Consider the following 23,615-nt stretch of genomic DNA (forward strand, 5'->3'; position numbering starts at 1 on the left):
GTCGGAGCTTGTGCTCCGTTGGGCATCGAGTACAGCTCAGTGAGGGCCTGATAGACATCCAAACAAAGATCAGTCGACCGATCGGCAGGGAAAACAGAAATAAATATGACAAGAATACAATGGGAAGTGGAGCAGACATACCTTGTTTGGATCACTGTGGCAGTCGAGTGGAGGAATCCTTCTGGCTCCGCGAGGGTTATCCTTGTTCCCGGTAACAGCGGCCATCCACCTTTCCAGAGTGGCATCGTCGACTATTTCTGGATTGACCCGAGCCACATCCTCAGTCCCGCAGTACAACCACATGCAATGGCTCCGGAACTGAAGAGGCTGGATATGACGCCTAAGGAAAACCTCCAGGAGATCCATACCCGTCACTCCATCCCGAACCAACTGAACTACACGCTCCATCAGCATCTTCATGTCAGCTTTCTCCTCCGGAATCACCTTCAGAGAGGAGGGCTTGTTCACTCGGTCCATGGTGAACTGAGGGAGTCCACTCGACTGCCCCGGCGTCGACTGATCCTGGCAGTAGAACCAGGTCGACTGCCAGCCTCTGACTAACTCGGGAAATGTCATGGCTGGGAAGGTGCTCTTGCTCCTCACCTGGATCCCCAGACCCCCACACATTTGGACAACTCGGGTTTTTTCGTCGCCTGGGCTCGCCTTCTTCACGGTCTGAGAGCGACACATGAATATGTGCTTGAACAAGCCCCAATGCGGCCGACAACCCAGAAAACTCTCACACATGGACACAAACGCGGCAAGATAGGCGATAGAATTCGGGGTGAAGTGGTGGAGTTGCGCTCCAAAGAAGTTCAAGAAACCACGAAAGAAAATGCTCGGCGGCAAAGAGAATCCGCGGTCGACATGGGTAGCCAGAAGCACGCACTCACCCTCTTCTGGCTGGGGCTGCCACTCTTTCCCCGGAAGCCTCGCAGCTCCATGAGGGATCAGGCCCTCGTTGGCCATGTCGAGGAGATCCTTCTCCATGATGGTCGACTGGATCCAATCTCCCTGGACCCAGCCTTTCGGCAGGCGAGATCTAGACGAAGACCCGCCGCGGCTGGTGGATCTCCCCTTCGCCTTCTCCGTCGCCGACGCCTTCTTCGCGCGTTCCAGCGCCGCCGTCTTCTCCTTGACCATGGCTACCGGCGAGGCGCGCGAGGAGAGGTTGTGCGGAGGCGAGAGCGAGCGCGTTGGGTGGAGACGAAGGGAGCAGAGGGAGAATGCTGAGGCACTGTTCAAAAAACCCTTGCCGGGCGCATTTATAAGACCCCTTCCGAGTGGATGACAGGTGGGCCCGGTCGATCTAATCATATCCGGAAACAGTTGCGCGAGCGTGACACATGGCGAAAAAAGCGGCGCGGGGATCGAGGCGTCTATGCCCCGTCCCATCCGAGCACCGCGGACCGCTCCGCTTCGCGCGCTCCCCCAAATTCCGTATCCCACGGAATCCGCGAACGGCAGATCAGTCTGCCAGACGCGGGATTCCCTGCGATCCGTCGCTCGGAAATCAGCAAAGTCCAAAAGATCACTCGACGAAGAAAAAGAATGGATCGAGTCGACTGAAGAAAAGTTGCTCACTATCAACAAAGAGATTTTTTGGTTCAAAGCAACACACGACTAGCATGCGAAGGCTAATCGGAAACAACATCAACTCCTTCATCACTCAAGCCTCAATCCATTCGGGGGCTAATGATGGAGTCATGTACCTAGGGTAGGGTCACAGACCTGATCTAAGTACCCTGGCCAGGGACATCCTTAGAAGAGATCACCTTCCAGTCGACCTACGAGGGACTCACTCGACTGACTTGAAGGACTCGACCACGAAGACTCACTCGACCACCAGAAGGTCAAGAGGCACTCTGCACTGCAACGGTCTGTAATTAAGTAGACTTTATGATAGTAAAGACACTTTATGTGGGGCGTTACGAGTAACGCCTCGGACTTAATGCACCTTAAACCCTCTCCTACGTGGGCTGGCTGGGGTCCTGGCGCACTCTATATAAGCCACCCCCTCCACAGGTAGAAGGGTTCGGCACCCTGTAACTCATATACACATAATCCACTCGACCGCCTCCGGGCTCCGAGACGTAGGGCTTTTACTTCCTCCGAGAAGGGCCTGAACTCGTACATCTCTTGTGCTTACAACCTCTCCATAGCTAGGACCTTGCCTCTCCATACCTACCCCCACTCTACTGTCAGACTTAGAACCACGACACACGCTTGTTCCTCTCCATCTCTAACATGAACTCTGCCAACGAAGACTGATCGGGAGGATCCTCATCCCTACCATCTTCGTGGTTCCGACTACGAGCAACAGAACTTTGGTTAACTGATGACATCCTGAAGAACCAACCAAGGAAACAAGGATGGATTCAACATCATCATAAGGATGTAGAATATCGAACAAGGAGAATACTATCTCTTGAACTCCTAGGGCAATTCCGGCAGCATAAGGGCAGTAAAATGCTCAAAATGAGACATCCTACAAACGATGGGGTAGTACCAAACTCAACACCATCACTCAAGGTTCTGAGATATTACTAAACAGACTACACCGGAGGTACTCGAACTGGGATATGACTCAGATCAACCAATCTTAAGAGACTACGAAGTAGTAACACGTGATCCTGATAGACAGAAGTGGAGGCCTAGTTCCTTAACCCCGTAGGAAAGATAGGATGACAACAGATCAGAAGGCATGAGGTATAAGGAGTAAAAAGAGCCTTACGTTCCCTTCCACAATCAATTCCCCTATATAGCTAAAGAATTTCTAGACTCAACTTCCACCAGGTTGGCTTGGAAATCCTACAGGCAGTCAGGCTCTGATACCAAAGCTGTCAGGACCCTGATTCCAAGTCACATCGATCTAGCCGGTAACACCTCATATCACTTTGCGGCCTCACGCACAGTATTCCCATGGGTGTCGCCTTACCCTGGCACGAGACCGTTTGCGCCTTTTGGCTCATGTATATGATTGTGTCGCTAGCATCCATATGACAGAGAACCCGGGCCGACATGGCTAGTCGTGAACACAAAGCGGCACTAACCTATGGGGACAGGCATACATGATTCACATCGAGCATGTCGGTCAGCAACATGTGAATCCGGGCTGTAGCACTGGGCTAACAGGACTCCCGGGAACCCAGGCTGTAGCAGGATAGGTAGGACTCCGGATGTCACCGCGTGACATTTCCCCGAAGGGACAGACACAGGAATGAAGTGAAACACATGCCGGCCAGTCAAGTGTCCTGAGCAGTAGTGCTGGGCTAGCAGGACTCCGGTGAACCGGGCTGTAGCAGACTACTATGGCTCAAGGAAGCACTAGACTACATTTCCCCATAAGAGAGGCTGCCAAGGATAAACAACTAGATTGTCGGATCCCACACATAGCAATACACGTCACATGTACGCATAACATGCAAGTATGTGTTGTACAACATGGCATCACAACATAACGCAACTCATATAGCTAAAGGCCCAGAAGAGCCACATAGCATTAAATACAAACAGGGGTCACATGACCCGTCATTCAGAGCATACAAGCAACGGAAGCATTACATGTCTGAGTACAGACAACTACAAAAGGAAAAAGGCTGAGAATCCTGACTAACTACAAGTCCCTCCCAAGGGTACAGGATCGTAGCTGAGGTAACAAGCTACTCGTCGAAGTCCAAGCGGTACTACTAGTGAGATAGATGTCTCACATGCAAAACATAAATAAAGCAAACGTGAGTACATAGGTACTCAGCAAGACTTACATCAGATCCTATCATACATGCATTTGTATCAAGAAGGTAATGTGGGGTTTAGTTGCAGCAAGCCAGCTTTGACTCAGTGGCTATCCTGTTCTACGTGAACGAGAAACTTCTTTGAGGTGAGGCAGCGCACACGAGTCCACTAATCACCACATCAATACACTACTATGGATTCATCCTCATCTTCTTACGAGAAAGCCATCCATAGCACTCACACTTGTCTTGAGCATTTTAGAGTATCCAATTCAAGTTGTCTATGTACCACGTAAGCATCCAAGAAGTCCATCACCGCAGACACGGCTATTCGAATAGATCATGATAACCCTGCAGGGGTGTACTTCTTCACACACGCTCTCACCACTTATCACCATGTACACGTCATGTACCTCGGCAACCTTCAAGCGGAAGCCTGGAGAGGGTGTGGGCCACGACCTGACTAACCACACAAGTCTCTCATCCAGGTTTATCGCCTATTTCGGTTCCATCCGCAAGGAGATCCGGCCGGGGTGTCGCTCACGGCCCCAAACGATGTGAGCAGGGTTCCGAAGCCCACCATCTGGGTGCCACTTGGTACACCGTGCCACTGTGCCTAGTCTGTCCCAAACCCACCTGGCCGGGTGCCACTTGCTAGACTACTAACACTACCTACAAACACCAGAAACTAGTTGCGACTCCTGGACAAAGATCAAGTTGGTTAATAAGTCGAGAGGGGTCGAGTTACCGGAACCCAATGTGTGGTAGTATCGAGTCATTGGACAACATACACAGAACTCAGTTCTTAGGGACGGTTCCAGTGAGACAACCCACCATGTACTCCTACATGGCCTCTCACCACTGCCTTTACCAAATCGTGTTCACACACTCAACTCTCAACATCAGAACATAGCACTGTACTCCAATTCATTCCCAATGAATCAGACCTGACATACTCTAAGCAATAGCAGGCAATGCATGGTAGGAACACCACATGGCTCAATCAACTCCTACACATGCTAGTGGGTTTTAACTATTTACTGTGGCAATGACAGGTCATGCAGAGGAATGGGTTCAACTACCGCATTAAAAAGTAGCAGTTGAATCGTTGTTGTCCTAATGCATTAAATGAGAGCAGGAGCAGAAGAGTAGCGTTGTATCGGAATGAACAAAGGGGGTTTGCTTGCCTGGTAGATCAACAAGGGGCACTGCTCCACTGACAGGTACTCTGGATCGGTCTCCGGAGCAGGACCAATCGAGAAGGAACGGTGTCGAAAATCAAACACAAGCATATGCAACATTATGATGCATGAACATGGCATGAGTATGTGATGTTGTTTGAGTTAATGCATCTAGCATTTATTTGGTTGAAGTCCATTTGAACCAAGGGTTCAAATACAACTCCAAATTAAGCTCTTAAATATGCCATAAGTGTGTTTTCATATATACAGCATGTATAGGTTGGTTTGTCATGCATGAAAATGGTACAGATGGATAGATTGAATTTTTCTAAACATTTTTCGTATATAAATTATTTCAATCTGAGCTATGGTTGAATTTCTATGAATTTTTGAAGTTTATAACAATTTCTGGAATTTCCTGATTTATTTTAAAACCAGAAAACCATTACTGCATCAGCATGACAGCAGCATTGCGTCAGCAAGTCAAAGGCGGCTGACCAGGTCAAACCTGACATGTGTGGTCCACACGTCAGTGTCTGTGGCTAATCATAAATTAAATTAAACCTAAACTGGTTTAGTTAATGGGGTTGGGCCCACGCGTCAGTGACCCAATTAGTTAATAGGGTTTAATTAGTTGTTAAACTAATCCTAAATTAGAAATTAGCAGGTCGGGCCCCACATGTCAATGACCCATACGAGTTAAAACTGGTCAACTCGGGGGTCAAACACGGTCAACCCGCCGGCATTTAGCCGCCAGCGAGGTAGAACGCGGCGAAGGACCTCGGATTTGGTCCTCCGGTGACCATTTGGGCGGCTGAGGCCACGGGCGAGGAGCCAGAGCTCGTCTGCGTCTTATGGGGCAAGAGGGAGAGGCAGGGACGGCTGGAGCTCACCGGAATCGAGCTCGAGGCGGCGGCCGAAGCACGGCTCCGGGCGGGAATGAGCCATGGGGCACGGCAGGGGCTACGGAGTGCCTCGACGGTCTCCTGGCGTTGCACTGAGCATGGTGGTGTGCTCGGGCGCTAGCTACGGTGGCCCTGGCCACGGCGGCGACATGGCCGGCGGTGAGGCGCTCGCGGGTGCGACGGTTAGCAGGGCTTTGGCACGGAATCGAGCACGGGGAAGGAGGGGAGATGGAGGAGAGCTCACAGCGGTCACGATGGCGTCAAGCGCGAGCTCGGGGGAGGCCTGGACGAGGTGAATCGCCGGCGAGGACCTCCGGGTACCGAGGTCGAAGAAAACGTCTGGGACAGTGTTGTGGTTCTTCTCAGGTTGCTTGGCTCGACGTGGAGGAAGAAGACGATGATGCGGAGCTCGGGGACTCATCGGCAGGGAGTGGAGTGGCCGGTGGCCATGGCTACGGCGAGCGGCGACTCCGGTAGCGTGCGGTGGTCGCGTGGGTGAGAGCTGGGGAGGAGGAGAGTGAGCGAGAGGGAGGGGAGAGGATCCAGGGGGTGCGTGGCGTCGCCTCAACGCGTCTGGGATGAAGCAAGCAGGGAGGAGGTGGCTCGCGCGCGGCGACCACGCGCCCTTCGTCCTCCTGGCAAGAGGAGGAAGACGACAAGGGAGGAGGGGATGGGCCGGGCTGGCCAGCCAGCTGGGCCGGCATCTCTCCTGGCCAGGTAAGCCAGGTGAGGTTTTTCCCTTTTTGTTATTCTTTTCTATTTCTGTAATTTGTTTCCTGATTTAGTTAAATACTAAATCAACTTATTTTCTTCTGAAATTTATTGTGGGAGCTAGTTGAAATATTCCAGAGCCCCTCACATAAAAATCAAAATTATTGGACATATATAAATAAATATATCATATATATATCCAATGCAAATAATTATTGCATTAATTCCAAATGGCCAAATAAATATTTATGAGCTCATGAAAATATTGGTTTGATTTTTATCTCTGTCCAATATTTTTAGAGAGCAACATGAACATTTTCTTGGACCTTTTTGGAGCAAATTTTATCTGGGTCATTTCTAGAAATGATTTCTGAGGGTTTCACAAATCCACATTTCAAGTTTCAATGAAATTTAAACATGATGCAAACATGAAGGCTAGCCTAGGTCATACCAGAACTAGGGATGTGACAGGTCCTCCCATTAGGGGTCTTGAATCCAAGTTGGATCTTCTCCATAGAGGCTGCGGTCTCTCTTGGTGGGGTAAATTATGATGGATGAGCAAAGCTCTATCTCTCAAATGAGCTATCACCTTGCTAACCCTAGAAAAAGGGAGGAGGAGAAGTATATATAGTCAAAGGGGGTGAGAGGATACAAGGGCCTCGGCTCAACACGCTGTGCACAGACAAGCGTCGATCATCCGGACACTGTCAGACGTCTGGTGGCTCGCGAGGGTCCAGACGTCCGAAAACGGTCGGATGTCTGACATTTTGGCTCGGGTCAGGTGGCGTCAGATTTCTGGAGCCGGTCGGTTGTCCGGTCGTCGGTCGTCCGGAGGCTTCGGACTTCCGATAATTTACCTTCTATTGGGTAACACCGGATGTCTAGAGGGGCTCGGTCGTCCGGTCGCTAGGGGTTGTCGGACGTCCGGTCTGTGTCGGTCGTTCGACCACTGTAGCGAGCGTAGGATGGAACTTGGCTGGCGAGCCGGCGCTTCAGGCATCGGACATCTGGTGAGGTCCGGTCGTCCGGTGGCTGTAGAACTCCTGGTAGCACGTTTTCTTGGACCCTGTACTTGGTGTCCTCACCGTTATGGCCGTTGTGTGTAGTTGCTCCATGGCTATCCTCTAGGTACTTGATCACACATAGTATTTCTTCTTGAGGTAGTAGCCATGTCTCACATGTAGAAAGTGGTAGTTCGGAGAGGAGCGAGTTCACCTTATCTTCGATAGCCTTTGCTCGAGCTCTTCTCATTGGTCCAAGTGGTGTCGTGGGAGATGTAGATATGTCCATGGGGATGACCGAAGGACACTCTGCATCATCTCCCCCCCTGGGAAAGATTCGACCTCGGATCAAAAACATCATCACCATGATAGGGAGAGAGAGATCTCTGACAGTGAAGACATCACTCACATTGTACTTGTCGCGCGGAAGATAGATCTTGTAAGCATTGTTGTTGTAGCATGCTAGCACCTTCAAGGGTCTGTCGGCTCGAGGTAGAAGCTTGGATTGCATTCATTGGGGAAACAGTCCTTGTGAAGTTGTAGCCACACGAGATCTCCGATATTGAATAGCATGAGTTGCTTGTTGAGGTTGAGCTTGGTCGCGAGTCGTTGTACTTGGCGCTTGATGGTGTGCCTTGAATCTTCATGCATCTTCTTGACGCAGCTCACTCGTGCACTCATGTCCATGTTGATGCGCTCTTGTACAGGTAGAGGAAGAATGTCCTATGCGGATGATGGGTTGAAGCCATAGACGACCTCGAAGGGGGACTTGCCGGTAGTCGGATGTCTTGCACGGTTGTAGGCGTACTCGGCGATCGGTAGACATTCCTCCAACTCCTTGATGTTCTTCTTGTTCAACGCGCGTAGTAGAGTGGAGAGCGTCCAGTTTGTGACCTCTGTTTGGACGTCGCTTTGTGGATGGTATGCCAAAGAGAACAAGAGCTTTATTCCGAGCTTGGCGCATATGGTCTTCCAAAAGTATCTCAAGAACTTGACGTCGCGGTCCAAGAGAATAGTCTTTGGCACTCCATGTAAGTGCAAGATTTCTCTACAAAAAAAGATTTGCAACATGTGAAGCATCCTCTATCTTGTTGCATGGGATGAAATGTGCCATTTTAGAGAAATGGTCCACAATAACAAACACGGAATCTTTGCCATTTCTAGTTTGACGCAAACCAAGCACAAAGTCCATACTAATTTCTTCACATGGGTGATATGGAATAGGAAGTGGCATATAGAGACCATGGGATTGAGCTTTTCACTTAACTTTGCAACATGTAGAGCATCAGTTTGTAAAGCGTAGGACATCATGGAACATCTTGGGCCAAAAGTAGTTCTTGGAGAGCGTTGCGAATGTCTTGTCACGTCCAAAGTGTCCCATAAGTCCTCCTCCATGAGATTCTTGCAAAAGTAACAAACAAAGAGAATACTCAGGGATACATAGTTTGTTAGCTCTCATAAGATAGTAATCTTTGATGAAATAGCGTTCCCAAGATGTATGTGTCATACATTTAGCATAAGGAATAGCAAAAGTAGGATCATGCAAATAAAAGTCGTTTATGTGCTCAAAGCAAATGACATTCAATTCCAAACATGCATCAATGGGAAAGTGCATCCACCACAACATTTTCCTCACCTTTTATGTACTTGATGGCATAAGGAAATGACTCAATGAATTCACTCCACTTAGCATGATGCTTTTTCAACTTAGTTCGACCCTTAAGATACTTGAGTGTTTGATGATCCGTGTGAAGAATGAGCTCATGAGGGCGGAGATAATGTTCACAAACATGCAAGACTCTAAATAAAGCATATAACTCTTTATCATAGATGGGGTAATTGATTTGTGCTCCAGAAAGTTCTTCACTAAAGTAAGCTATGGGGTGCTTCTCTTGGATTAACACACCGCCTATGCCATAACACCGCTAGCATCGCACAAATGGTTTATCAAAGTTGGGTAATGCAGGCAAAGGAGCATGTGTAAGAAAATTCTTCAGCTCATTAAATGCGGTATCTTGGGATGGTCCCCAAAGAAAAGGTGCATTTTTCTTACTCAAAGCATGCAAAGGGGATGCAATAGTGCTAAAGTCCTTAACGAATCTACGGTAGAAACCGGCTAAACCAAGAAAACTACGTGCTTGTTACAAGTTGGTTGGATGGGGCCAAGTTTTAATAGCATTGATTTTAGATTCATCAACATGAACACCCTTAGAAGACACAATGAAACCCAAGAAAACGAGCTTATCAACACCAAAAAGGCATTTGTCCATATTAGCATAAAGGCGCTCTTTTCTAAGAGTTTGCAACATGGTTCTAAGATGAGTGACACGATCTTTAAGAGATTTGCTAAATACAAGCATATCGTCAAAGTAGAACAACAAATACGCCAATGTACGGGTGAAGGACAAAATGCATCACACGCATAAAGGTGTCGGGTGCTTCGGAAAACCCATTGGCATGACCAACCATTCATACAAGCCAAACTTGGTTTTGAAAGTGGTTTTTCATTCATCACCTTCTTGTATGCATATTTGATAGTATCCACTTTTAAGATAAATTTTAGAGAAGATGGTGGCTCCGCTAAGCTCATCTAGCATGTCATCTAAGCGTGGAATAGGATAGTGATACCTAACCGTGATAGCATTGATAGGACGACAATCGGAACACACGTGACATGTAACATCTTTCTTGGGAACAAGGATTATCGGGACAGCACAAGGGCTCAAGCTTTCTCGTACATGGCCGTTGTCTATGAGATGTTGTACTTGCTGTTGGATCTCCTTGGTTTCCTCGAGGTTGATGCGGTAGGGGGCCTTGTTAGGAAGAGGTGCTCCGGGGATGATGTCGATGCGGTGTTCGATGCCTCGTAGTGGAGGTAGACCCGAAGGTAGCTCGTCAGGGAATACATCTTGGAATTCCTGCAATAGAGAAGATAAGACTAAAGGTAGATTGTGAGTGGTGTTAGTGTTTGGTGTCTCGTCCTTGCACAAAAGGACATAGTGCATAACACTTGATGGGTTCTCACACAATTTTCTCACCTCACTTTTGGTGGCAAATAGTACTAAGTTTTTCTTGTCACTCATCGTGGAGGCACTCAATTTGGGCTTGTGGCGCTCACTCTCTTTTTGGTGGTTCGCTCTCTCACTATTCTCTCCACGATGGGTGGCTTTCTTGTTGGCGATCACTTGGATTGGAGACATTGGTCATAGCACATACTCCTTGCCCTTCATCTTGAAGCTATAGTGATTGGTACACCCGTTGTGGATGACGCGTCGGTCAAATTGCCATGGTCATCCAAGAATGAGATGGAAAACGGACATCAGAACGACATCACATTCCAACGTGTCTTCATATGCTCCTATCTTGAAGGAAACTTTCACCACGTGCTCCACTTGAATAGTGCTAGAGTCTCTTAACCATTGGACCTTGTAGGGATGAGGTTGCTTCATCTTGACTAGTTGGAGGTTGGAGCATAGTTCTTCAATTGCCAAATTAAGGCAACTTCCTCCGTTGATGATGACCTTCACGGACCTTCCATGTATGCGGGCCTTAGTGTGGAAGATATGGCATCTTTGGTGTTCGTCTTGTTGATGTTGAAGTGTCAAGACCTTGGAGACAACAAGAGCGAGGCTCAAATCTTCATCACAAAAGACTTGATCATCGTCATCCATATTCACTTGTCGGTGCATAGCCAGATTCTCAAGGGCTTCCATTTCTCCTTCACTCATGGAGTCGTATGTACCGTCATCGCTGAAAATCATGGTGCGCTTGTTGGTACATTTAAAGGACTTATGGCCTCGGCCACCGCATGTGAAGCATTTGGTGGAACTTGTCTTATGGTCTCATCCGGTGGAGTTTTATATGATGAAGCTCTCGGCTTGAAGTTGCTTGAAGTAGGAGGACGACTTGAGGTTTTCGAAGTTTTCTTGTAACTTGACTTGTCGCCGTTGCTTGTAGAAGGCTTGCTTGAGGTAGACGGTGTTGGAGTCATTGAATCTTGGGTGTTGGAGAAGCCATAGAACATGGAAGAGAAATTGGCATACTTGAAGTCATGTTGTACTTGTGGCTCCGCCTTGGTGGCTTGGTGTACTAGCTCGATGAGGTTTGAGTACAGTTGGATGTCGACGATCTTCTTGATATGATGATTGAGTCCATTGAAGAAACGTGTCGTAGCACTACTAGGAAAAAGCCTAGTAGTAGCATGGATTAAACAACTAGTAGTAGCGCGGGTGCCCGCGCTACTACTATGACGCTACAGCTAACTGGTAGTAGTAGTGCGATGCATCCCGCGCTACTAGTATGTGTGTTAGTAGTAGCGCGTGTCTGTGACCCGTGCTACTACTATTAATTTCAAAAACCAAAAAATATCTCGACCCCGTGCATGTTGTCAATGGTTCGATCCAGTGATGACAGGGGTCGTCGGAGGTGCGGACAGGTAGCGGCAGACCAGATCCGGTGACGGCTGTTGGAGAGGGACCGGATCCAGTGTAGAGAAAGACAACGGTGTGAGGATCCTCATCGGCGGCCAAGGTGGAGAGCTCCTGGTTGGCCATTTCGACGACCTGCACAGGCATGGGCATGGGAGGTGAGTAAAATGGAAGGGAGAGGGAGAGGGAAAAAGAGAAACCAGGGAGAAAGGAAGGAGACGGAGGGCACATCGGGGCAGCTCACCGGTGGTGAGGTGCTCCCTTGTGGTGGTGTGGAGGTGAGGGGGAAGACGGGAGAGGTCCTGGATGCCAGCGACGCGAGGAGGCAGACTTGTTGGGCGCCATGGAGGAGTAGATGTCCTTGGGCAGGAGCACCTAACCACCGGAGAGCCTATGGAGAGAGGGGATAGTGAGGGAGAGAGGATGGACTCGGCCGAGGATATGGGGGACTTCATGATGTAGGGTGGAAACCCTCAGGCCGATCTTTCACGATTGGAGCGGATCCTACGAATGACCACAAGAGGGGAACAAGGGGATACACAAGAGAAAACTCTCAAACCAACAAGATTCGGTCACACATATGCTAGATTCTCGAAACACAACGAGATACATGATCCGAATCCAACAAAGTACGATACATAGGTAACGAGTTCTTCTCCGTGAAGAGGTCTTGAGGTCTTCCCATTAGAGGTCTTGAATCCAAGTGGATCTTCTCCGAGGAGGTGACGGTCTTTCTCGGTGGAGTAGATCCGGATGGATGAGCGAGGCTCTATCTCACATATGAGCTATCACAACGCTAAGCCTAGAAAGAGGGAGAAGGAGGTCTATTCATAGTCTAGAGCCACGAAAGGGTAAGTGGGCTTCGGCCCAACACGCGGGCGACATATAGGAGTCGGACGTCCGACCATCATCGGTCGTCCGGTGGCTCGCATGGGACCGGACGTCCGTCCAGGGTCGACCGTCCGATGTTTTGGCTCTGTTGGCGCTTGGTCGGTCGTCTGGTCAGGGTCGAATGTCCGGTGCGTCGGTCGTCTGGTCGGGGTCGGATGCCCGGTGCGTCGGTCGTCCGGAGGTCTCAATTCTTCTGATGTTTTGGCTCGGACCCAGAGGTGTCCGATTCCCGTAGGGCGTTGGTCGTCTGGTGGCTGGTGGCTGGAGGGTATCGGCCATCCGATAGCTGTCGGACGTCCGGGCGCTGGAGCCTCTTCTGGCTGGGACTTGGTCGGTGGGCTGATGCTCCAAGCGTCGGTCGTCCGATCGGGGTCGGTCGTCTGACGGATGAGGACTTTCAGGCTGCTTTTCTTCTCACTCCTTGTACCTGGTGCCCTCGCCGTCTTGTCCCTTGGGTGTAGCTGATCCGTGGCTGTCCTCTAGGTACCTGATCACACATAGTGTTTCCACTTGAGGTAGTAGCCATGTGTCACATTTAGTAAGTGGTAGTTCGGAGATGAGCGAGTTCACCTTATCTTCGATAGCCTTTGCTCCAGCTCTTTTCATTGGTCCAAGTGGTGTCGTGGGAGACGTCGGTAGGGACCTTGGGGTGCTACGCATCATCTCCCCCTCTTGGGAAAGATCTGACCTAGGATTGAAATCTTCATCACCATGGTAGGGAGCTAGATATTTGACATTGAAGATGTCGCTCATGTTGTACTTTTCACGCGGGAGATCGATCTCGTAAGCATTGTTGTTGTAGCACTCGAGCACCTTGAATGGTCCATCGGCTTGTGGTACAAGTTTGGACTTGCATTCATTGGGGAAGCGGTCCTTGCGTAGGTGTAGCCATACGAGATCTCCAATGTTGAATATCATGTGTTGCTTGTTGAAGTTGAGCTTGGTCGCAAGTCATTGTACTTGTCGCTCGATGGTGTGCCTTGTATCTTCATGCATCTTCTTGATATAGTTCACTCATGCACTCGCGTCCATGTTGATGTGCTCTTGTAATGGTAGAGGAAGAATGTCCAATGGGGACAACGGGTTGAAACCATAGACGACCTCGAAGGGGGACTTGCCGGTAGTCGAGTATCTTGCGCGGTTGTAGGCGTACTCGGCAATGGGTAGGTACTCTTCCCACTCCTTGATGTTCTTCTGATAAACACGTGTAAGAGAGTGGAGATCATTTGATTCGTCACCTCCGTTTGGCCGTCGGTTTGAGGGTGGTATGCCCAAGAGAACAAAAGCTTTATTTCAAGCTTGGTGTATAAGGTCTTCCAAAAGTAACTCAAGAACTTAACGTCGCGGTCCGAGACAATCGTCTTAGGCACTCCATGTAGGCGCAAGATTTCCCTACAAAAAAGATTTGCAACATGTGAAGCATCGTCTATCTTGTTGCATGGTATGAAATGTGCCATTTTAGAGAATCGATCCACAACAACAAACACGGAGTGCTTTCCATTTCTAGTTCTAGGCAAACCAAGCACAAAGTCCATACTAATATCTTCCCTTGGGTGATATGGAATTGGAAGTGGCATATAAAGGCCATGAGATTGAGATTTAGACTTAGCTTTGCGACATTTAGAGCATCGGTTGGTGAAACGTGAGACGTCACGGAACATCTTTGGCTAAAAATAGTTCTTGGAGAGTGTAGCAAATGTCTTGTCGCATCCAAAGTGTCCCATTAGTCCTCCTCCATGAGATTCTTGCAAAAGTAATAAATAAAGAGAAGACTCGGGGATGCATAGTTTGTTAGCTCTCATAAGATAATCATTTCTGATGTAATAGCGTTCCCAAGATGTATGTGTCAAACATTTGGCATATGGAATAGAAAAAGTAGGATCATGCGCATACAAGTCTTTTATGTGCTCAAAGCCAATGACTTTCATTTCAAGTTTGGTGACAAGCATGCATATGTGGGAAAGAGTGTTTGCCACAACATTTTCCTTATCTTTAATATACTTGATGACATAAGGAAATGACCCAGTGAACTCACTCCATTTAGCATGATGCTTGTTCAACTTAGTTTGATGCTTAAGGTATTTAAGCATTTCATGGTCGTATGGATGACAAATTCATGAGGGCTAAGATTATGTTCCCATTCATGCAAAACTCGCACTAAAGCATATAGCTCTTTGTCATAGATGGGGTAATTGTGTTGCTCTCCGGAAAGTTTCTCACTAAAGTAAGCTATGGGGCACTTCTCTTGCGTCAACAAACCTCCCGTGCCATTACCACTAGCATCACAATGAATTTCAAAGGGTTTGTCAATGTTGGGTAATGCAAGCACGGGAGCATGAGTAAGCAAACTCTTAAGCTCATTAAATGTTCTATCTTGAGATGGTCCCGAAACAAAGGGTGCATACTTCTTACTCAAAGCATGTAAAGGAGATGCGATGGTGCTAACATCCTTAACAAACCTACGGTAGAAACCGACTAAACCAAGGAAGCTACGCACTTGTTGCAAGTTAGTTGGTTGGGGCCAAGTTTTAATAGCGTTGATCTTAGATTCATCAACATGAACACCCTTAGAAGACACAATAAAACCCAAGAAAACAAGCTTATCAACACCGAAAAGGCATTTTTCCATATTAGCGTAAAGGCACTCTTTCCTAAGAGTTTGCAACACGATTAGATGGGTGACATGGTCTTCGAGGGATTCGTTAAACACAAGAATATCGTCAAAATAGACCACAACAAATACACCAATGTAGGGCCTAAGAACAAAGTACATGACTCGCATGAAAGTACCAGGTGCTTCGGATAAACCCATTGGCATAACAAGCCATTCATATAAGCCAAATTTGATCTTAAATGCGGTTTTCCATTGATCACCTTCTTGGATACGTATTTGATAGTAGCCACTTTTAAGCTCAGTTTTAGAAAAAATGGTGGCTCCGCTAAGTTCATCTTTCTTGAATGGGATAGCGATAACCCACGGTAATAGCATTAATAGGACGATAATCGGAACACATGTGATATGTACCATCTTGATAACCCACAATTTTAGGGTATCATTTGTATCCTTCTTCGATAAATAAGAGTGTCGAACCCAACGAGGATCTAAAGGCAAAACAAATATTCCCTCAAGTTCTATCGACCACCGATACAACTCTATGCACACTTGACATTTGCTTTATCGGAAACAGGTATGAAACTATTTTGTAGGTGTGATGCTAGAACTACTTTGCAACAACAGAACTAGAAGTACTTTGCAAGATCAGAAAAGTTAAGTGTTTAGAAAAAGGCTTTGTGTCAACAAGAAAGATATTTGTCCCTAGGCAATCGATAATAAGTACTGGTAATCATTCTTGCAACTTTATATGAGGGAGAGGCATGAGCTAACATACTTTCTCTACTTGAATCATATGCACTTATGATTGGAACTCTAGCAAGCATCCGCAACTACTAAAGATCATTAAGGTCGTGAAACCCAACCATAGCATTAAGTAACAAGTCCTCTTTATTCCCATATGCCATGTGAATGACACAAAACTAAAAACATACTGATACTTATTGAAGAAAGATGGGATGCCTTCCGGGGCATCCCCAAGCTTAGACACTTGAGTATCCTTGAATATTTACTTGGGGTGTGATGAGGACATGACTACCTTGGATACGACCAAAAATATTGCATACATGCATATTTGTCAGGTGATTTTTAGTGCAAACTATTCAATAATCTATTTATGTTATTTAGAATAAAAATACTTCACACTTTTGTGTTTTGTCTAATTGTAGGTGTATGAGACATTTGTACAATCCACATATGAAGATAAGGGAAAATGAGAAGTTTAGGTTCTGCTCAAAAAGTCCTCTCACGTCACTTTTGGGCCAAAAGAAGATAGAGTCCAAGTCTCTCACGTTTTGGATTCAGATTCAGACTGCACAGATATACCTGAATCAAAACGTCAACAACTTTTTCATACGGACTCCAAATTGGGTGATTCTTTTTTTTTTGGAAAGTAGATTTAGTGCTCTTTCCAACTCAATTGAAATCACCTTCAAATTCGTCCGAAGCGTTGAGATATCGACGAAACAATCTGACGCTGCAGCAGAATCTTCTATTATATACTTAAAACAGAAGTAAAACAAACCATTACGTGTGTCCACATAGATTAAATTATTTTGATCATTTATTTTATCTTTTAACGGCTGAGATTAAAATATGGAAACGTTACGTAAAAATATGTGTACATGTACAAGTAGTAAAACTTGCCACGTACAAACAACGCACATAGGTTCCATCCGAACGTCAACTAGCCCGCAGAAACAGAAAAAATATATTTCAATCAATGGGTTAAGGAATAAAAAATAATAGGAAACCTAAACAAATAAGGACAACGATTGGACCTAACCAGACCTCACATGAGAAACTTCCAAAACAGGAACCATGACACGAAAAAAGACCGATCTGCTTTCTCCACGGTCACAACCACCTGAACCCACACACCTCCACCCATATATAAATGAGTACAGCCAGCCGCAGAAGCACACACCCAAAGAATTAGAAGTCAGCAAAGACGTCACACGCGACTAGGCAACTCGACGTCGACACGAAAAGCCACCTCAGCCACCTCCAGCCGCTTCACTTGACGTCCGATGAAGTCACGCCAAAGCACGCTCAACGCATGACGAAGCCACGCCCAGCTACTCCAATCGACATCGGACGAAGGGACGCCAAAGCACTTTTGGCCTGAATCATCAGATAATTTAGTAATTGTTATTAACAGTCTTATTTTCTCTAGATATAATCTTTATAAATATTGTATCAATTGAAAAATTGTTCCCTATTAATATTCAAGGCAAAACACTATGGCATGTAACAAGTTGAGCGACTTAAATACAAGGGGACATCACTGGAACATTCAAGTAAAACAAATGTGAATATGGGATTCATTCAATCCTACCACCGATGAGCTTATTAGCCTAGATATGATACACGTGCAAAGTAACATTACAAATCGACCAAATAATCGGTGCGGAGATCCCAGACAAAGATGACGATCCGGACGGATATGAAACTGTGGAAAATTTCATGATGCACGGGCCTTGCAGAGTGTCAAATACAAAATCATCATGCATGATTGACAACAGACGCACTAAGCACTTCCCAAAAGGATACAATGTCGATACCACAAACGATGAGGATGGCTTTCCAGTATATAGAAGGCGATACAATGGAAGGAAAATCAAAAAGGGAGGAGCAATGCTCAACGATAGATTTGTCGTACCCTACAACCGAAACCTTTTGGCCAATTCCAAGCTCACATAAATGTCAAGTGGTGCCACAGGCCAAGGTCAATCAAGTACCTACCTATTTAAGAACATCCATAAAGATGACGACCAGGTAACAACCTTGCTAAAGGGAAGAGATGCGGCAAATGACTATGATGACATCAAGAAATACCTAGAGATGAGATACATATCAACAACTGAAGCATGCTGGCAAACATTCCTGTTTGATATACACCATCATGATCCACCAGTCGAGAGACTACCATTCCACATTAAAAATGAGCAAGAACTTATTTTTCCGGACTCGACTGACATAGAGAAGATAGTAAGAAGGCCAGGATCCACGAGTACTAAGTTCACTGAGTGGATGGAGGCAAACAAAATACATGAGGCGGGAAAAGAATTAACCTATGCAGAATTACCATCAAAATTTGTATGGAAAAGCGAAACCAAAACCTGAGGAGCGGAAAAGGGGCTTCACTATTGGGAGAATCTACTATGGACACCCTGCAAGTGGAGATAGAGAAACTAATGAGGCAAGCAAGAAAAACACTAAAGGACTATCCAGACATAGAACTACGAAATGCTATAGAACTTGAACAACTTGGGAACAGAATGATAAACGAAGAACTTATCTACGACATGGAGGCACTAAAGAATGAGCACGAAACCATAATAAGCAATGTCAACCACAGCTAGAAAATGACCTTTGATGCAATAATAGAATCAGCTGAGAAAGGACTTGGAAAACAGATATTTGTAGAAGGCTATGGTGGCACATGCAAAACTTACCTATGGAAAGCAATTACAACGAAGCTACGATCAGAAGGAAAGAAAGTGATTTCGGTAGTATCATCTGGCATTGCAGCTTTGCTCCTATAAGGTGGAAGAACAGCGCACTCAAGATTCCACATTCCAATAAATACGACGGAAGAATCAACATGTGAAATAAAACAAGGATCACATTTGGCTGAACTGGTAAAGAAAACCTCGGTGATATTATGGGACGAGGCTCCTATGACAAACACTGCTTCGATGCACTAGAAAAAAGCCTTAGGGATATTCTAAGGTTCACAAACCAAAATAGTGACGAAAGGCCATTTGGTGACATGACAGTTGTGCTAGAAGGCGACTTCAGAAAAATACTTCAAGTGATAACAAAGAGCAGATAGTAAATGCCTCGGTCAAAGGTCATACCTACGGAAGTACTTTTAAATATTTTTCTAACTGAAAACATGCGGCTAAAGTTTGTCAGAAGATCCAATACAAAAGCAAAATGTGGCCGAATTTGCAGAATGGATCAAATTGCGATAAAAAAATGATGAAGCAGATGATTGGGTAAGAATACGTAAAGACCTACTTCTACTTAAAGGAGAAGACCCCAAATAAGAGATAGTAAAAATCACGTACCCAAACTTGCAGCAAAACTATCGTAACAGTGAATTTGTCGAAGAAAGAGCAATACTATGTCCAAGGAATGAAATAGTTGAGAGAAGATAAATTACTACATAATGAGCCAAATACAAGGTGAAGAGATGACATACCTATACTTGGACACTGTATGCAAGGCAACAATGAATTACAACACAATGGAGAATATGTGTCTAGCAGAGTTCCTCAACAACATGACCTTCCCAGGAATTCCAATCCACGAGCTAAAACTGAAGGTAGGCTTGCAGGTGATGCTCCTACGGAACATCAATCAAGCGGCAAGTTTATGCAATGGCACAAGAATGACTATCACACAGCTGGGCAAAAGGTACATTGAGGCACAAATAATCACAGGAACACACGTCAGTGACAAGGTATACATACCTGAAATCATTATGTCACCAAGCGACTTGAAGTGGCCCTTCGTGCCGAAAAGAAGGCAATATCCTCTATCAGTTTATTTTGCAATGACCATAAATAAAAGCCAATGTCAATCCCTAAAGAAGGTGGGCTTATATTTGCCTAAGCATGTCATCTTCCATGGGCAACTATATGTGGCATTATCAAGAGTCACATACACAGAAGGATTAAAGGTGTTGATTGACGACATAGAGTGCCCAAGCGAAGATAGCGCAAAGAATATATATAGTATACAAAGAGATCTTCTAATTTTAGAAGATCTCTTTGTAAATCATGACCTTAGTAAGAACATGACAATGCATATTATTATTGCCATACAGTGCTTTCATGCATACAAATGTTAACAAGTATGTACATGTAGCTTCCTTTCTGTATGACGACAATCAATCGGTACATATTAATTTAAAAATATAAACTCCATTGATTCTTATTATAGTGGATGAGCTTTAAAGATGAAAAGGTTACGTAAGACATAGAGCACGTACACAGTAGATCATTGACACATCTACAAGGAGTTCTCTTTTTTTCCCTAGAGAGGATGTACAGGGAAGTCCAACATGCATACGTACACATTTTAGTTAGAAAAAGCACACCAACTTCAACTCAAAAAGAAAAGGCACACCAACTTCCGTGAGATAACACACGTATAGGGGAGTCCAACACGCATACAAAGACATTAGTTAGAAAAGGAAACCAACTAGAAAGAGCAAACTACAAGAGGTCTGTTATCGGGAATAAAAAGCACATACATGGCAGAAAAAACACAAGAAGGTCTATACCAAATAAAAAACGCCTTATCGGATAATAATGAAAATATATATGAGTCTTCCCTGAACATGTATGCCGTACATGGAAGAGATGTGTCCCTGTCTATCTAGGATTCTAATTGAATGCAAATCTTATTTTTGCAAAAAAAATCAACACTAATTTGCAACTCTCACATGCACGCATGCAAACAGGAAAGCTAGCATACATGTATGCACGCTTATCTCCATACTTGCATGAGAAATAAGAAAATAGACACCTATAATACTATAGCTAACACATCAAAATATCACATACACTTATCAACCTACCGCGCATTGAATACAGAAGCGATGAGCGTCCAACTAATTGAAATATCAAATCCATAGATTCGTACAGGATCTGCATTAGATGAGTTAAGAAAACATTGTATCTGGTGAACACCCAAAAATTGGTTTTAAAATTAATTTTGTAATAAAAAATGTTTGGAAAAGAATCAAAGATATTCTATATGAAGTCCATAAAAAAGAATCCAGTAAATTAAAATAAGAGGATAATTTAGCAATTTTCAATGAGTAGTTACATTTTCTTAGATGAGCAAGTTACATACTAATTAATAACCAAAAGATAAGCATGATTGCAACTGTATTGTCGTAATCAAGGAATGCAATTAAAACATGTTTAGGCGAAGGAACCGAGATGATAAGGCGAGACTGAACAATGTTTAGACTTGATCTCATGGCGGCAATTTTCCAAAACAATATAAAAACATAGCCAGACACTAAGAGATGAGATGTGGAAGAGGTAAATCATGACCTTAGTAAGAACATGGCAATGCATATTATTTTTTCCATACACTGCTTTCATGCATACAGATGTTAACAAGTGTGTACATGCAGCTTCCTTTCTGCATGGGCAGAAGTTTTTTTGAATAATAACCACTCTAATAAACATGATTCTCAGAAACCATATTAGCCAACAAGATTCCATAATCAAGATAAGAAACTATATGTGTAGCTAATTCAGACGCCTTACATTTGTGTGTGCACCATATAACATTGTGTATGTTCACCATATAGCAGTGCCTCTACATGGTAATTAAGACGCAAGAAGCCAACAACAAAACTAGCCGCACCTAAATCGCTGAACTTGAAAACTTAACCTGCAGCTAGACGCATGCATGTCTCACATTAAGTTGATGCTTCTGTTATCTAGATCGGTAAAAGTGCATCTAAAATTCCTTTGTTTTACTGTCAATCAATAATTAAATGCAAGGGTCTGTTGCTAGGTTCAGTTAGACTTAATTCCAGCAGATCCATATGTTTGCTTTACTGTGTTCTCTACTACAGAATTCAGAGAACAAGTATAAGTGCACTTCTCCACACAGAAATTTTTGGTATAATTTTTGATTTCACACGAAAAGTTGTTTAGTAACGGGAAGATAAAATCTTATTCTGATTTCTATATCATTCAACTTAAAAAAACTTATATGGTTCAAATAACACTTACATTTGGTAGAAGTCTGGACAGCAGGAGGGCAACAACTAACATCGACTCGCAGAAGATACTCACGTCTTGCATATATTTCTTCATCCGCGAACTCCCTCAATGCCTTCGCAGCTCCAACATCTAGAAACTCTGGCTACGACAACTTTGAGTAGCACAACCCGCGTTCTCACTGGACATCTCCGTGACCGCGTTGCCAGGGTCGACGAGTTCGCCGAGATCCACACGCTCACCCAGCCACATGTGCCACCACCAAGGAAGAAAAATCAGAAGAAAAGAAGCGACATGCGGATCTGGGATAGCATGAGGATTAGTTTCCCAATGGGGCACATCGACATCGTCCTTCGCCGGCGGCAAATTGGAAGAAATGGCGGATGTGTATGAGGTGCCTGGTGGGGATCGTATGGGAGGAGAGTTCTTTTTTTTACTGAGAGGGAAAGGAGAGAGAGTTCTATGTAGATATCTTTTTATGGCTGAGAGTTCTGTGTAAATGACTGGGACTGGGACTACCGGCTGTTTTACTTAGAATTTTTTTTATACGGAGTGGTAATCATCTTCACTCTAATGGGCTTGCAGAAAAGTATGTTCGGCATGACACATAATACATCTTTTCTTTTTGCGGGAACACATCATACATCGGCTATGCAAGATTGGGTATATATATATATATATATATATATATATATATATATATATATATATATATATATATATATATATAGGGTCGCGCTATTCGTCACCCTGGGTGAGGAATAGTTATTCTTCACCCCCTCTCTATTTTGACGTCAATGCATCATATTTTTAGTTTCTTAAATTTTATCTTATTTCATACGTAAAAAGAGAACGTAAGAAAATATATACTCGCCGTAAAAAATATTTTATGTTATGTAAAGTTACGAACGTAAAAACATACATAAAAATGCGATATTTATGGTCTTATAACCTATTTTTTTGTTTTCTTATACCAAATTTTATGTAGTGAATCAATATGAATGTAACTATTTGTAATTCAAACGTAATTTGTTTATGAAGCGACCGTAAGATTACCTTGGGTGAAGAATAACTTATTCTGCACCCTAGGTGATGAATAGCAACACTATATATATATATATATATATATATATATATATATATATATATATATACTTCTCGGTATACACAGATGCAAACATTAAAAACCATGAATGTGCTGGTGAAAAATGCTCTTAAAAAGATGGAACTTATACTTCCCCCAGAAAATAGATGAAACTTATCCATTGTTATTCAAAGGATCAGATATGATATAAATCTTTATATTTTTCACCATTAGATAATCAGCAAGATTAGTATGAATCAACAAACATTTTTGAATGATAGGAATATATATAAATTACATGCCAAAATTCAT

General features: G+C 44.6%; 1 long non-coding RNA gene across 8 annotated transcripts; it reads right to left on the reverse strand.

The window, feature by feature from the left end:
- Positions 1 to 17,129: 17,129 nt before the first annotated feature.
- On the reverse strand, positions 17,130 to 22,703 carry LOC123061156 (uncharacterized). 8 transcript variants are annotated; one of them, XR_006428573.1, is made up of 6 exons: positions 19,943 to 22,703; positions 19,672 to 19,815; positions 18,920 to 19,003; positions 18,300 to 18,634; positions 18,124 to 18,206; positions 17,130 to 17,585 (listed from the first exon to the last, which is right to left on the reverse strand). It is a non-coding gene; the product is annotated as an uncharacterized lncRNA (long non-coding RNA). The 8 variants fall into 8 exon arrangements; XR_006428575.1 differs by lacking the exon at positions 18,124 to 18,206; XR_006428570.1 differs by having other exon boundaries at positions 17,130 to 18,206.
- Positions 22,704 to 23,615: the final 912 nt, after the last annotated feature.

The sequence above is a fragment of the Triticum aestivum genome, chromosome 3A (genome assembly GCF_018294505.1).
Source record: "Triticum aestivum cultivar Chinese Spring chromosome 3A, IWGSC CS RefSeq v2.1, whole genome shotgun sequence".
In the NCBI taxonomy this organism is placed as follows: Eukaryota; Viridiplantae; Streptophyta; class Magnoliopsida; order Poales; family Poaceae; genus Triticum; species Triticum aestivum.